Genomic DNA, 16,530 nt, shown 5'->3' with positions numbered 1-16,530 from the left:
CCCTTCCCTTTATATTTATGACACGCCCCCCAAATCTCAGCTAGGGTGAAACACTGGCTGGGATTTCTTCCTGGAGCTCTAGGAAAACAGAGTTAATAAGACACATGCATCTCTAAATATACTACCAAGTACATAAAGACTAACAATATTTTCCACATCTCAAGGACGATTTTAACCAGTTGATTCTGGGAAACTTTCACGGGAGAGTGCATCAGCCACTTTGTTAGAAGCTCCTGAGATGTGTTGGATGTCGAAATCAAAATCTTGGAGAGCTAAACTCCACAGAAGAAGTTTTTTGTTAGTTTCTTTGACGGTGTGAAGCCACTTTAGTGCAGCATGGTCGGTTTGCAGGTGGAAACGCCGTCCCCAAACATATGGGCGTAGCTTTTCCAGAGCGTAGACAATGGCATAACATTCTTTTTCAGTGACTGACCAGTTGCTTTCCCTCTCAGACAGTTTTTTGCTGAGAAACACTACAGGGTGGAATTCTTGATCAGGTCCTTTCTGCATTAAAACTGCTCCCACACCACGCTCGGATGCATCTGTGGTTACTAGGAACGGTTTGTCAAAGTCTGGGGCCCTTAGTACAGGGTCAGACATGAGTGTCGCTTTAAGCTTGTTAAAGGCCTTCTGACACTTTCCGGTCCACTGAACAGCATTTGGCTGTTTCTTTTTGGTTAGGTCTGTCAGTGGGGCAGCCATTTGGCTGTAGTGCGGTACAAATCGTCTGAAATAACCAGCCAAGCCTAAGAAGGATTGAACCTGTTTCTTTGACTTTGGGACAGGCCACTTTTGGATAGCATCCACTTTGGCCTGTAGGGGGCTGATAGTTCCTTGACCCACCTGGTGTCCAAGGTAAGTCACTCTGTTTAGGCCTATTTGACACTTCTTAGCCTTAACAGTTAGTCCTGCCTCCCTTATGCGCTCAAGGACTTTTTGTAGATGTTCCAGGTGGTCTGCCCAGGAATCCGAAAATATGGCCACATCGTCAAGGTAGGCGACTGCATATTCTCCTAATCCCGCTAGGAGACCATCTACAAGTCTTTGGAAAGTGGCGGGTGCATTTCGCAGCCCGAAAGGGAGTACATTAAATTCATACAGCCCGAGATGTGTGATGAAGGCTGACCTTTCCTTGGCAGATTCATCTAGCGGTACCTGCCAGTACCCCTTGGTTAAGTCCAAGGTAGAGATGAACTGGGCCCTTCCCAGTTTCTCTAATAGTTCATCTGTGCGTGGCATGGGATAGTTGTCTGGGCAAGTTACAGCATTTAGCTTACGGTAGTCCACGCTAAAACGTATTTCCCCATCTGGTTTGGGAACTAGAACCACTGGAGATGCCCATGCACTTTCAGAGGGGCGGATTACACCCATCTGTAACATATCCTGGATCTCCCGTTCTATAGCAGTTTTAGCTTGAGGAGACACCCGGTAAGGTTGGACCCTAATTGGGTGAGCATTACCTGTGTCAATGGAGTGGTATGCCCGTTCAGTCAGTCCTGGGGTGGCTGAGAACGTTGGCGCGTAGCTAGTGCACAGCTCCTGGATCTGCTGTCGCTGCATACGCCCAAGGGTCATGGAGAGGTTCACCTCTTCCACACCACCAGCACATTTCCCTTCGTAGTAGACACCTTCAGGCCACTCAGCGTCGTCTCCTCCCTGGGCTGTAAACTGACAAACCTTTAATTCTCTGGAATAAAAGGGCTTTAGAGAATTAATATGATACACCTTAGGCTTTCGGTTGGAGGTGGGGAATGCTATGAGATAATTAACAGCTCCCAGGCGCTCCTGGACCACGAATGGCCCTTCCCACGATGCTTCCATTTTATGGGCCTGGAGCGCCTTTAAGACCATGACCTGGTCTCCTACTTTGAAGGAACGCTCTCTGGCATGTTTATCATACCAGGCTTTTTGCTCTTTTTGAGCATCCTTTAAGTTTCCTCTAGCAAGGGCTAAAGAGGTTCGGAGGGTGTTTTGTAGGTTGGTTACAAAGTCCAGAATGTTAGTTCCTGGAGAAGGTGTAAATCCCTCCCATTGCTGCTTCACCAACTGCAATGGCCCCTTAACCTCACGGCCATATACAAGTTCAAATGGGGAAAACCCTAAACTGGGATGTGGTACAGCTCTGTAGGCAAAGAGCAACTGCTGCAATACTAGGTCCCAATCATTGGAGTGCTTATTTACGAATTTACGTATCATGGCCCCCAAAGTTCCATTAAACTTCTCCACCATGCCATTTGTTTGATGATGGTAAGGAGTGGCAACCAAGTGATTTACCCCATGAGCTTCCCAAAGGTTTTTCATAGTTCCTGCCAGGAAATTAGTCCCTGCATCTGTGAGGATGTCAGAGGGCCAACCTACCCTGGCAAAAATGTCTGCTAGTGCCTGGCACACACTTTTAGCCCTGGTGTTGCTTAGAGCTACTGCTTCCGGCCATCGGGTGGCAAAATCCATGAAAGTCAGTATGTACTGCTTTCCTCTGGGTGTCTTTTTCGGAAAAGGACCCAGAATATCCACAGCTACTCGCTGAAATGGAACTTCAATGATGGGGAGTGGCTGGAGAGGAGCTTTGACCTGGTCTTGGGGTTTTCCCACTCTTTGGCACACCTCACAAGACTGGACATAGGTAGAAACATCCTTGCCCATTCCCTCCCAGTGGAATGACCCCCCCAAACGGTCTTTGGTCCTGTTCACCCCAGCATGGCCACTAGGGTGATCATGGGCTAAGCTCAAGAGCTTGGCCCGGTATTTAGTTGGAACTACCAACTGTCTCTGAGGATGCCAGTCTTCCTGGTGTCCCCCAGAAAGAGTTTCCTTGTATAAAAGTCCTCTTTCTACAACAAACCTGGATCGATTAGAAGAGCTGAGAGGCGGTGGGTTGCTCCGTGCCGCCGTCCAAGCTCTCTGGAGGCTTTCATCTGCTTCCTGTTCGGTCTGGAACTGTTCCCTTGATGCTGGAGACATCAGTTCCTCATGGGATTGTGGACCTAGGCTTGGTCCCTCTGGAAGCGATATAGGGGATGGAGCTGTTTCTGTTGACTGTGAACCGCTCTCCGCTGGTGTACTATGTTGGGATTCAGGCTCCGGCTGAGCCTCTTGTGTAGGGTTATCGGCTGCTGCCAGTTCAGGTTCGGTGGGGCCCTCTGGTGTTGAGGTTGCAAGTACTGGATTCAGTGCTGACACGGGGTCTGGTGTTGGTTGTTCGGCTGGTTCCGGTTCTGGGACTGGTTCCGTCTGGGTCTCTGGGACTGGATCCACTACTGCTGTTGCAGACATTGGCCTGGGGTCCAGGTCCATCACCTCTGACTGGGTCCTGATAGAAGTTTCCGGAACAGAGCTAGGCCTCACGGCTTGTTTAGCCTGGTTGCGGGTGACCATTCCCACCCTCTTGGCCTGCTTCACATGATTGGCCAAGTCTTCCCCCAACAGCATGGGGATGGGATAATCATCATAGACTGCAAAAGTCCACATTCCTGACCAGCCCTTGTACTGGACAGGCAACTTGGCTGTAGGCAAATTGAAAGAGTTGGACTTGAAGGGTTGAATCGTCACTTGGATCTCTGGGTTGATTAAATTGGGGTCCACTAAGGAAGCATGGATAGCTGACACTTGTGCTCCGGTGTCCCTCCACGCGGTGACCTTCTTCCCACCCACACTCACAGTTTCCCTCCGCTCCAAGGGTATCTGGGAGGTATCTGGGCCTGTGGACCTCTGGTGTGATTCCGGTGCAATGAACTGTAATCTGTTGGGGTTCTTGGGGCAGTTGGCCTTTACATGCCCCAGCTCGTTACACTTAAAACATCGTCCAGCTGACGGGTCACTGGGGCGAGGAGGGTTGCTGGAGAACGGGGTGGTGGGACGATAAGGGGTCTGGAGGGTTCTTTGGGAGGTAGGTGGGGCTTTGGGCGGCCCCCGGTAATAGGGTGTGGTCTGGGGTGGTCCCTTCTGGTCTCCGCTCCAACTGCGACCAGTTTTCTTCTTCTCTGCCACCTCCACCCATCTGGCTCCAATCTCTCCTGCCTCAATTACAGTTTTGGGTTTCCCATCTAGGATGTATCTTTCTATTTCCTCAGGAACACCCTCTAAGAATTGTTCCATTTGCATTAGGAAGGGCAAATTTACTGGAGATTCAACACTTGCTCCTGATATCCAGGCATCCCAATGTTTTACAATGTGGTAGGCATGTCGGGTAAATGACATGTCTGGTTTCCACCTTAGGGCTCTGAACCTCCGACGAGACTGGTCTCCGCTCCAACTGCGACCAGTTTTCTTCTTCTCTGCCACCTCCACCCATCTGGCTCCAATCTCTCCTGCCTCAATTACAGTTTTGGGTTTCCCATCTAGGATGTATCTTTCTATTTCCTCAGGAACACCCTCTAAGAATTGTTCCATTTGCATTAGGAAGGGCAAATTTACTGGAGATTCAACACTTGCTCCTGATATCCAGGCATCCCAATGTTTTACAATGTGGTAGGCATGTCGGGTAAATGACATGTCTGGTTTCCACCTTAGGGCTCTGAACCTCCGACGAGACTGCTCGGGTGTTATCCCCATTCTGACTCTCGCCTTGGATTTAAACAGTTCATACTTGTTCATGTGTTCTTTAGGCATTTCAGCTGCCACCTCAGCTAAGGGTCCACTGAGCTGCGGCCTCAGCTCTACCATGTATTGGTCAGTAGAGATGTTGTACCCAAGGCAGGCCCTTTCGAAGTTTTCTAAGAAGGCCTCAGTATCATCACCTGCCTTGTAGGTGGGGAACTTTCTGGGATGGGAAGTGGTACCTGGAGAAGGATTGCTAGGGTTTGTTGGTATATTCTGCTGGGCCTTTATCCTCTCCATCTCCTCCACATGCTTCCTCTCTTTTTCCTTCTCCTCCTCCTTCAGCCGCATGAGTTCTATCTGTCTTTCATGTTCCCTTTGTTTTTCCTCAGCCTGAAATTTGGCTAATTCCAGCTGTAGTCGAGCTGAGGATTTGGCCATTCTAACCTCTCTGTTTTTAACTAACTTTACACCCGAGGTTTAGAAATAAACAAACAAAACTTGGCTGTAAAATTTTGCTGTGCTGGAATAGAATACCTATTCTCTGATAGTGATTGTCAGCCTACAGAAAAAGACAATTCCCTTGTCTCTGCTCTGGGCCCAAATTAAAGCAAAAACCCTCCAACTACTTGGAAACCTGCTTACCCAGCCCAAAGAAGAAAAAAAATTTCTTTTCAAACCTGTGCTCCTTGTAAAACAAAAAAAAAAAAAATCAAAATCCTAAAAAAAACCCTGCCACTTTTGTCTCCAGGCAAATGGGTAGAGCACACACCCCCTATTTACTTTTAGGAAGAAAAGAAAAGAAAAAAAAACCTCTGGGTTGGAAGACTGTGAATTTCCCTGCAGGAGTTAAGTACCCTGCCTCCAGGCAAAGAAAACCTGCAATTCACAAGATAATCCCCTTTTGTCTCTGCTTGGCCACAAAGCAGAGAGAAACCAAGCTGCTTTCAGTTTCAAAGCTGCCTTCTGGACTTCCTAAAAATTCCTTTTTAAAATCTGTATTTCTAGTTCAAAAAATCTCAACTGGATCTCAAAATGATTTCAGGTTAATCCCACCACTGTGCCACCATGTCAAGGTTCCTCCCCCACTCTGAACTCTAGGGTACAGATGTGGGGACCTGCATGAAAAACCTCCTAAGCTTATCTTTACCAGCTTAGGTCAAAACTTCCCCAAGGTACAAAATATTACCCCCGTTATCCTTGGAATGGCCGCTACCACCACCAAACTAATACTGGTTACTGGGGAAGAGCTGTTTGGACGCGTCCTTCCCCCCAAAATACTTCACAAAACCTTGCACCCCACTTCCTGGACAAGGTTTGGTAAAAAGCCTCACCAATTTGCATAGGTGACCACAGACCCAGACCCTTGGATCTTAAGAACAATGAACAATCCTCCCAACACTTGCACCCCCCCTTTCCTGGGAAATGTTGGATAAAAAGCCTCACCAATTTGCATAGGTGACCACAAACCCAAACCCTTGGATCTGAGAACAATGAAAAAGCATTCAGTGTTTTACAAGAAGACTTTTAATAAAAAATAGAAGTAAATAGAAATAAAGAAATCCCCCCTGTAAAATCAGGATGGTATATATCTTACAGGGTAATTAGATTAAAAAAACATAGAGAACCCCTCTAGGCAAAACCTTAAGTTACAAAAAAGATACACAGACAGAAATAGTTATTCTATTCAGCACAATTCTTTTCTCAGCCATTTAAAGAAATCATAATCTAACACATACCTAGCTAGATTACTTACTAAAAGTTCTAAGACTCCATTCCTGTTCTGTCCCCGGCCAAGACGACTACAGACAGACCCTTTGTTCCTCTCCCTCCTCCCAGCTTTTGAAAGTATCTTGTCTCCTCATTGGTCATTTTGGTCAGGTGCCAGCGAGGTTACCTTTAGCTTCTTAACCCTTTACAGGTGAGAGGAGCTTTCCCCTGGCCAGGAGGGATTTCAAAGGGGTTTACCCTTCCCTTTATATTTATGACAGGGTCCCACCTGGGCCTAGAAAGGACAGAGAGTGTCTCTAAGCACCCCACATGCCTGCAGCAACCCTACAGAAGACAAGCATGTCACAAGGATCCCCTGAGACTTACCCATGACAAGTCAGAGAATTTCACTTCCCTAGGCACTGGAGAAGTTTGCTTTGGATTACATCAGACTCTCTCATGACCACTAATTCTGTTCACTCCCCTGCCTCGCCTCACCCCACCCCAATATAAATAGCACCCTGCTGTGAGACATCGCCAGGAAGAGCCTAGGACAGGGGTGGGCAAACTTTTCGGCTCAAGGGCCACATCGGGGTGCAAAACTCTATGGAGGGCCGGGTAGGGAAGGCTGTGCCTCCCCAAACAGCCTGGCCCCCGCCCCCATCCGACCCCTCTCACTTCCTGCCCCCTCAGAACCCCCCCACCCATCCAACCCCTCCTACTCCTTGTCCCCTGGCCGTCCTCTCCCAGGACACCCCCCCGCCTCGACCACCCCCCAGGACTCTACCCCCATCCAACCCCCCCGTTCCCCATCCTCTGCCCCATCCAACCGCCCCCTGCTCCCTGTCTGCCCCCCGGGACCCCCTGCCCCATATCCAACCCCCTGGTCCCGGCCCCCTTACCATGCCACTCAGAGCAGCATGTCTGGAGCCGCACAGCTGGAGCCAGACGCACTGTCCTGCATGACCACGCAGCCCCGCTACGCAGAGCCCTGCCCGTGCGGCCACGTGGCTGCAGTGAAGGGGGAACAGTGGCGGAGGGGCCAGGGGCTAGCCTCCCCGGCCAGGAGCTCATGGGCTGGGCAGGACGGTCCCGCGGGCCAGATGTGGCCCACGGGCCGTAGTTTACCCACTTCTGGCCTAGGAAATGATCAGCTGGGCGACTTCATAGCCGCACGGGCTGACGCTAGACCCCAGCAACAGGTGCAAGGCACCTCGGCACCTTGCATAAGGCCTTGATCTTGCAGCCTTCACCTGAGCAAGTGTCCCACTCACTTTGATGAGAGTTATACTTGCGTAAGAACTGCAGGATCAAGCCCTTAATTGCTTACTGGCTGCTTTGTAAGCCAGCCGGTACCCCCTGGAGCACTGTTCACACAGCCCTAGAAAACTGGTAAAACCAGCTCTGCACAGACTGACTGTGCTGGGCTTTCCGGGACATGCCTTCCTTAGCAAGGCCTTAGCTGCCAGAGGGTTTTTCCTGGGGCAAGAAGCTGCTGTTGAAGGGTTGGAGGGGCTGAATATATATATAAGATAGGTTTCCGAGTAACAGCCATGTTAGTCTGTATTCGCAAAAAGAAAAGGAGGACTTGTGGCACCTTAGAAACTAACCAGCTTATTTGAGCATAAGCTTTCGTGAGCTACAGCTCACTTCATCGGATGCATCCTGTGGAAAATACAGAAGATGTTTTTATACACACACAAAGCATGAAAAAATACCTCCCCACACCCCACTCTCCTGCTGGTAAATAGCTTATCTAAAGTGACCACTCTCCTTACAATGTGTATGATAATCAAGGTGGGCCATTTCCAGCACAAATCCAGAGTTTAACAAGAACGTCTGAGGAACGGGAGGGGGGTTAGGTTGTTTCCCCTTGTTTTCCTAACCCCCCTCCCGTTCCTCAGACTTTCTTGTTAAACCCTGGATTTGTGCTGGAAATGGCCCACCTTGATTATCATACACATTGGAAGGAGAGTGATCACTTTAGATAAGCTATTTACCAGCAGGAGAGTGGGGTGGGGGGAGGTATTTTTTCATGCTTTGTGTGTGTATAAAAACATCTTCTGTATTTTCCACAGGATGCATCTGATGAAGTGAGCTGTAGCTCACGAAAGCTTATGCTCAAATAAGCTGGTTAGTTTCTAAGGTGCCACAAGTACTCCTTTTGTTTTTGCGAATACAGACTAACACGGCTGTTACTCTGAAACCTGTGTTTATAATGCTTAGTTTGGGGATAATATCCCTTTAATGTTGGTTCACCCTTAAGTTATTGATACAAACTCTCAAATCCCCCTCTCTGTTCCTCAGCAGGAGGTCACAAATGCATGGATCTCCTCCCTTGACACTACGAAGGAGAGGGAAGGGCTTTCCCAAATTACCTGAATGCCCTCTCCTGGTCTGGGTACTCCACTAACCAATTTATTTGAGCATAAGCTTTCGTGAGCTACAGCTCATTTCATCGGATGCATAAAGATGTTTTTATGCACACAAATCACTACAAAAGGTTCTCTCCCCCCACCCCACTCTCCTGCTCCAGAGCATTAGGACACTTGGTGAAGAAATAGGTTTAGAGTTACACTGCCTGGAATGATTAAAGGGAGCAGGATAAAATTATATGGTGGGATAATAAATGGCACAAGTAATAAAAATTCACCACCTCTGGGCATGTCAGGGGATAGAAAAAGACATTACATTGTATGATGCTTTCTAGGGGGAAAAAGTCAGAGTATCATAAACCATCTATAACGCACCATAAATATACATAGCACGTTTGCTCCAGAGTAGACCAAGGACCCAGTCCAACTTCCACTAAAGATAACAGGAGTTGGATCAGGTTCAACAAACAGGTCCCATGCTCAGATCATCATCCAGCTAGACCCCTGGGTCAGTATGACTATGCCTTGCAAAGGTATCTTCTCTAGCCCTAAGGATGCAGGCTCCCCACCCCACAGTAATTCCAAGACAGGTACAGTGATTTGTAGCAGCAGTTCAATAAAAATTAGAAGGTAAGTGTCAATCCACATCGCGAGGGGGAAGCCTGGGAGATTAACAGGCTACATCTAAAGGGAAAGAAACAGAAAAAAGGATATCTTAGGGCTTGTCTACACCATGCAGCTTTTAGCAACAAGGCTGTGTTGCCACAGCCTTGTTGCTAAAAGTCAGCATGTAAATGCTCTTTGTCAGTACTTTGTCGGCACTTTTGCCAACCAAATACTTCCAGCTCCGCAAGAGCGCTCCTGCCAACAAAGCCGTGTTCACACTGCCACTTGTGTTGGCAAAACTTGTCTTTCGTGGGGGGGCTTTAAGTACTTGTGAAAGACAAAAGTTTTGTCGACAACTTCACAGTGTAGACAAAACCCCTAGTCTCTTCCCAATAAAGAAAAATCTTGCTTTTTGGGGCAGGTGGAGAAAAACCCCTGCTGAAAGAAAAAGGGTGGAGAAGAGTTAGGTCAGAAGCATGAAGGTAGTAATTCCTGTTTCCATTGTAATCAAGGGGAGCTACCCATATCCCAAGGCTGGAGAATCAGGCCTACTGTTTAACACAATGACGCTACTCCAGCAGAGGTTTGCTTTAGATTTAGCACAAGGTCAGTATTAAAGTGGCCCCAGCTACATACATAGCAATGAGGTGAATGAGAAAACTAAAGGCAGGAAAGGGCTAACTTTGCTGCAGTGGGGAATGGGAGGGATGGGACACACACACACAGAATCTCAGCTGGTGCAAATGAAGGGAGTGCCAAAGAACTCAATAGAGCTGCCCCCATTCTCCCCTGGTGCAATCTTGGCCCATTGTCTCTAATCAACTGGAAGTGCTTGAGTCAGGGTAGCGGGAGCAGCTCTCCCTGCTGCATCCAAGCACTGTCGAGGCCCCTAAAGCTAGGTCTACATAGGGATAAAACCTGCGGCTGGCCTGGGTCAACCAGAGCTGAAAAATCACTGTGTAGATGCTTGGGCTGCAGCCTGAGCTCTGGGACCTAGCGAGGGTGGAGGACTTTTATCCCTGTGTTGTAGAGCAGGCCTGTGGCCGCCCATGCTCCTAGAACTTCCCACAAGGCTTTGGGATGCTGCAGAGAGAGCCTGCCAAACTAGCCCTGTGACCCCAGAGCACAAGATAAGGATGCTCAGGACCTCACCCCCAGGGTCATATCTTATAGGATGCAGTTAGAGGAGACTTCTGCTTGAGATAGTCGTAAGATGTGAGGAGGGGCTGACAGCACCAAAGAGTTGAGGGGGGAAGGGAAGAGGCCGCTATCCCCCTGCCAGAGTTACAGGAGCTGACTCTGGGGATTGCACCCTTAGAAAGTTTGCAGATGACACTAAGCTGTGGGTGGGTGGGGGGGTGGGGGGGGAGAATATGCTGGAGGGTAGGGATAGGGTCCAGAGTGACCTAGACAAATTGGAGGATTGGGCCAAAAGAAATCTGATGAGGATCAACAAAGGACAAGTGCAGAGTCCTGCACTTAGGATGGAAGAATCCCATTCACTGCTACAGACTACGGACTGAATGGCTTGGCAGCAGTTCTGCAGAAAAGAACCTGGGGTAGACAGTGCTCAGGGAAGGAGGCAGGGACTCCTGGAAATAACCAGCTGTGAGCATGTAACTAGAGACAGGTTTCAGAGTAGCAGCAGTGTTAGTCTGTATCCACAAAAAGAAAAGGAGTATTTGTGGCACCTTAGAGACTAACCAATTTATTTGAGCATAAGCTTTCGTGAGCTACAGCTCACTTCATCAGATGCATTCAATGAAGTGAGCTGTAGCTCACGAAAGCTTATGCTCAAATAAACTTGTTAGCCTCCAACGTGCCACAAGTCCTCCTTTTCTTTTTGTAACTAGAGATTGTCTGGTAACCAACATGCACCAGTGGCCAGAGCTATGGTTGCACTCAAAAGTCAGGGAAGGACAATCTGAACATTCTCATAGGGCCCGACCTAAAGCCTGGGAATCTAACAGGCTCTTAACGTGAGGAGGTTTTGATTTCCTAGGTGTTTCTATTGTTTTATAAAGAGGTAAATTCAAAGCCGTCCCTTAGGTAGGTGATGTGGCTGGACATCACAAGGGTGCCAGAAGTGAAATAATATTTGCACAATGTGAAGTCAGAAATGTAATATGCCTTGAGCAGAAAGCTTTCCACGGTGCCCTTCCCTTCATGGGCCATGCCAACCTTTATGCTCCTAAAGTGTGAATTTTGCTGACTTCAGACGTACAGGGTCTTCTCCTAAATCGTTTCATGCATGCACAGGCAGGCCCACAGGACCAGCAGCGGAAACGTGGGAGATCAGGGTTGATTGCCTGCTCTGCTACAAACTTCCTGTGTGCGCCTGGGCATGTCACCTAGCCTGTCTTTGCTGCAGTTCCCAGTCTGTAAAATGGGGATAACAGCACTTTCATAACCTCACAGGGGTGTTGGGAGGATGAATGCATTGAAAGATTGTGAGGCACTCAGATACCGCAGTAATGGGAGCCATATAAGAACCTTAGATAGATGGGCAGTTCAGGGACTCCATATTCAATTCTGGTATCATAGCGCCTCTGACTGAGCTTGCTACTGTAAAAGCCAGGCACAGACTAAATAATTTGGGGCAGCAGCAGGGTAGTGGTTTATCTAGCAAAGGGACCTCAGAAGAAATACAGAGAGGCATTGCTGGCACCTGATGGCATATATCACATTGGTAGATGTGCAGGTGAACGTGACAGAGCGAGCCAGAAGAGTACCCAGAAGTCACCTACTACAGGACAGGCCTAACAAAGAAAATAACAGAACGCCACTAGCCACCACCTTCAGCCCCCAACTAAAACCCCTCCAACGCATCATCAAGGATCTACAACCTATCCTGAAGGATGACTCATCACTCTCACAGATCTTGGGGGACAGGCCAGTCCTTGCTTACAGGCAGCCCCCCAACCTGAAGCAAATACTCACCAGCAACCACACAACAGAACCACTAACCCAGGAACCTATCCTTGCAACAAAGCCCGTTGCCAACTGTGTCCACATATCTATTCAGGGGACACCATCCTAGGGCCTAATCACATCAGCCACACTATCAGAGGCTGTTCACCTGCACATCCACCAATGTGATATATGCCATCATGTGCCAGCAATGCCCCTCTGCCATGTACATTGGTCAAACTGGACAGTCTCTACATAAAAGAATAAATGGACACAAATCAGACATCAAGAATTATAACATTGAAAAACCAGTCGGAGAACACTTCAATCTCTTTGGTCACTCAATTACACACCTAAAAGTGAAAAGAAAAGGAGTACTTGTGGCACCTTAGAGACTAACCAATTTATTTGAGCATGAGCTTTCGCGAGCTACAGCTCACTTCACGAAAGCTCATGCTCTTCACGAAAGCTCATGCTCAAATAAATTGGTTAGTCTCTAAGGTGCCACAAGTACTCCTTTTCTTTTTGCAAATACAGACTAACACGGCTGTTACTCTGAGACCTAAAAGTGGCAATTCTTCAACAAAAAACAGACTCCAAGGAGAGACTGCTGAATTGGAATTAATTTGCAAACTGGATACAATTAACTTAGGCTTGAATAGAGACTGGGAGTGGATGGGTCATTACACAAAGTAAAAACTATTTCCCCATGTTTATTCCCCCTTACCACCCCCCACTGTTCCTCAGATGTTCTTGTCACTGCTGGAAATGGCCCACCTTGATTATCACTACAAAAGGTTTTCCCCCCACCCTGCTCTCCTGCTGGCAATAGCTCACCTTAAGTGATCACTCTGGTTACGGTGTGTATGGTAACACCCACTGTTTCATGTTCTCTACGTACATAAATCTCCCCACTGTATTTTCCATTGAATGCATCTGATGAAGTGAGCTGTAGCTCACAAAAGCTTATGCTCAAATAAATTGGTTAGTCTCTAAGGTGCCACAAGTCCTCCTTTTCTTTTTCCTCACACAAGTCACCAAAATGGCCTGTTTCTCTGGATGGTGATGTAACAAGAGCTACCTCAAGAATAACCCAGCCCTGTATTTTCAGTTTCACCTCTGCTGTGCTCTTCAGCTAGGTAGTTCTCTACTCCTCCACTCTCTCCTGCCAGAGATAAGGAGTCTGGACAAACAGCACGTTTCAAAAGACATCCCATGCATGCAGGAATAACTATTACCCTACGAGTCAAGCAAACAAGAAGCATGCATGTAATATGTGCATAGCTAGAGAGCAAACATGTAATATACTGTTGTGTGTGTGTGCATGCAACCATGCACATGCACGCACACTGCTCCCCTCTACAACAAATATTTATAATTATTCAATGTTGGGTCATAGACCCTGTACTGCTAACAGCTAATGGAGATTCTCCTTCCGCTCAGCTGAGTGCTACAAAGTACACCACCTGCACCTCTTCCAAGGATAATCAGCTCTCTGGAGGGGCCGTCAACAGGAATCAAACCCTCAGTCTTTAGCTTCAAAGCACAGATTCTACAGCTTAAGCAGAAAGACTAAATTCATTAGCTGTGAACAGCAGCCAGTGGCCTTTCTCTGTGGATCTGCCACGCAGCTGGACAGACACACATCTGGCCAGGGTCCCTGGTTCTTAGCTCTGTGCCAGCTCTTTTGTCTTTGACCTTCCATCATGACCACCACCAAGGGTCCAATCCTGGGATGATCTGGCTGTAGACGCTCGCAGCAGGAGATGTTACTTGTGCATGTGATTTCAGCCAGAGTAATCGGTTACCTAGAGAGAGGATTGCCTTGTGCTGACTCAAGCACAAAGTCAGCCCCATGGAAGATTGCTATGCTAACAAGCACCAGCACATACAGCATGGCCCTCTGAAATCTCTATTGGTTACACAACTGTGTAGCCATAAAAATCAGGCAGCTGGAACACCGCCACCTGCCAGATAAAACACCAGCTCGGCCATGTGGCGACACACAAACACGCCCCTGCCCCTTTCCAGAAACATACCTCTTTTCAGAGTGGTCCACGAGCACTTTCCCTGTCCTCCTCCCTACTCCAGCCAGACAGATGCAGCAAGAAAAAGCAGCCAGAGAATTTAACAGGAAGTTTCCTGATCACTGCCCTGCTTTTACCTCTGGCTCGTGTCTGATTATTCACCCCCACCCCATCCCCAAACAAACCGCTTACTTTCCCTCACCACAAAGCTCAGAACACTGAGGAGCGAATAGGCAGTTCTGTTCTTGGTGATAAATCTGAGTGCCAAGCATGTAAGCCACACCCTGCAGGACATGCAAGGCAGGTAAATTAGTTGTGTGCATTTGTACCTGTGATCCCTACAGAGCGGGCAGCGTACCTGGCTCCTAGCTGTCTAAGGGGAAGTCTATCTGAGGCTTCTTTACCAAAAGTTTCCCTCTGGCAGTAGCAGGGCTGGTAGTTGCGGGCATTTTAACTACCGGGGCCTGACTTTCAGAGGTGTCACACACTGCAGGGTGCAGCTCCCACTGACTTCAGCTGGAGGTGGGGGTGCTCAGCAACTCCGTGAATCAGACCCCTGGTCAGAGCAGGCAGCAGCAGGACCCATAGTTGCCCTAACACAGGACAGTGCATGGAGGTCTCCGGATGGGTATCTACATTAGGCTTTTTTGCCAAAAATGTTCCCCTGTTGCTAGCGGCTGCTGCCCGTGTCAGAGCCCAAGCTCGGGCTTCAGCCCCAGCCTGGAAACCCAACGAGTGGGGAGGGTCTCGGAGCCTGGGCTCCAGCCCGAGTCCAAACGTCTGCACTGCTATTTGTAGGCCCTCAGACTCCCTGCCTTTCGGGGTGTTTCTGCTGTGTAGACGGTCCCAGGAGGCTAAGGCCCCAGTTCAGCAACGTACCTACGCAGATGCTTAACTTGAAGCACAGGAGCACGGTTGACTTGAGTGGGAATACTCCTATCTAAAGTTAGGTACTTAATTAGCTATGCAGTGTTCCTGAATTGGGGACCTCTGGCGGCAGGGGATTCTCATCAGCAGAGGGCCCTCAGCTCTGGGACCGCTCCCCTTGTCACCCAGAACAGCTCCCCCTCGCCATTTTACCCCAAGCATCAGCTCCTTAGGCTCTGCATTCGCGCTGGGTGGGCTGGCATGGCGATGGCTGTTGCCTCCCCTAGGTAGTGGATAGGGTGTTTAAATTTGGAAAAGGCTCCCACAGGCTGCAGGGAGGGGCGCACATGAAATCCCTGGGCAAACACCAGCAAGGCCACTTACTCCAAGAGCTCTTGCTCTGCCGTGTGCCGAGGGTCTCATGGCCTGAGGCGAGCTGCCCTTTGACCGGGGAGTTCAAGGGAAGATCCTAACCCAGCACCCACCAGCCTGCCCGAGCCCAGGGCGGAGGCAGAACACTTCTGCGGCTCCTGCGGCCTGACAGGCACGCCGCAAACTTGGGAACACATGGAAACCCAGCCGGAGACCCCGCAACCAGCCGCAGAAGAATAGACACGGGGGGGGGGGATGCTCCCCTCCCCCCTCGGAGCCAGGCAGGCACCAGACTCCGCATTTCTCTAGTCGTTGCCCTTGAACGCTGGCTCTTTGGTGGGAAAACATCCCCCCCCCCGGCAGCCAGGCACCCCCGCCCCTGCACCTGGAGGAGGATTTTTAGGCTGGGGGAGGGACACTCCATGCAAATGGCAACACGCTGGCTCCCGCAGCGGCCCCTTCCAGCTCCACGCCACTTCCCCGCGGCGGTGCATTTGCCGAGCTGGGCGCCCGGTGCATGGCCAGGGCGCCCGTGCCTGGGTCTGATGCCCAGAGCGGGTGGCCCTGCAGCCTGCGAGAGCAGAGCCCGGCCCGCCCCCGCTGCGCCCCTCACCTGCTGGCTGGGCTTGTCCCGAGAGCGGCTCGGCCAGCGGCGGAGCGGCCAGATGTTGCCTCCGCTCTGCAGCTGCAACGCCGTGTGCCGGCTCCAGGCAGCAGCGCCGCCCGGCCTCCACGGGGAGGGGCTGCCGGGGGGGCAGGCAGCTTGCGCCTGCGCTGGCTGAGACTCATGCCCAGGGAGGGAGCCGTGTGTGTGTGTGTGTCCAGGGAGGATCAGGTGCAGCGCGGGGGGCTGGGACAGTGACTTCCCCCTTTTACAGCTGTTCTGAGCTGGGATTTAAGGTCGCTCGCCTGGGGCTTTTAGGTGGGGGAGAAGACCTGACACTTGATTTCAGCCAGGCTGCGGGCACCGCCCCGCCCCGCCTGATATGCTCGCAGGCACCCTAGGGAGATGAGATCCAGGTGCAATCTCCACAGCAGGCTGCGGGACCGGGCTCAAGGAGTAGCGATCCGTGGGTTTGCTGCCAAACTGGGAGGAGGTGGTGGGATCCCACAGGGGGTCTGTCCTG

At 49.9% G+C, this 16,530-nt stretch overlaps 1 protein-coding gene across 6 annotated transcripts in view; it reads right to left on the bottom strand.

Annotated features, from left to right (window-relative positions):
* Positions 1–16,267, bottom strand: part of CAPN5 (calpain 5) — a 148,062-nt gene extending 131,795 nt beyond the window's left edge. For 5 of the 6 annotated variants that reach the window (XM_073335229.2, XM_073335252.2, XM_073335258.2 and 2 more), the window contains exon 1: positions 16,017–16,267. The gene's annotated coding sequence lies outside the window, so the exon portion shown is untranslated. Of the gene's footprint in view, positions 1–1,460; positions 1,536–16,016 lie in introns of those variants that run through there. The other variant, XM_078852147.1, reaches the window with a different exon arrangement.
* Positions 16,268–16,530: the final 263 nt, after the last annotated feature.

Source organism: Lepidochelys kempii, chromosome 1 (genome assembly GCF_965140285.1).
Source record: "Lepidochelys kempii isolate rLepKem1 chromosome 1, rLepKem1.hap1, whole genome shotgun sequence".
Taxonomy (NCBI): domain Eukaryota; kingdom Metazoa; phylum Chordata; order Testudines; family Cheloniidae; genus Lepidochelys; species Lepidochelys kempii.
The sequence above is the reverse complement of the archived record's forward strand: the minus strand, read 5'-3'. Positions and strand labels throughout refer to the sequence as shown.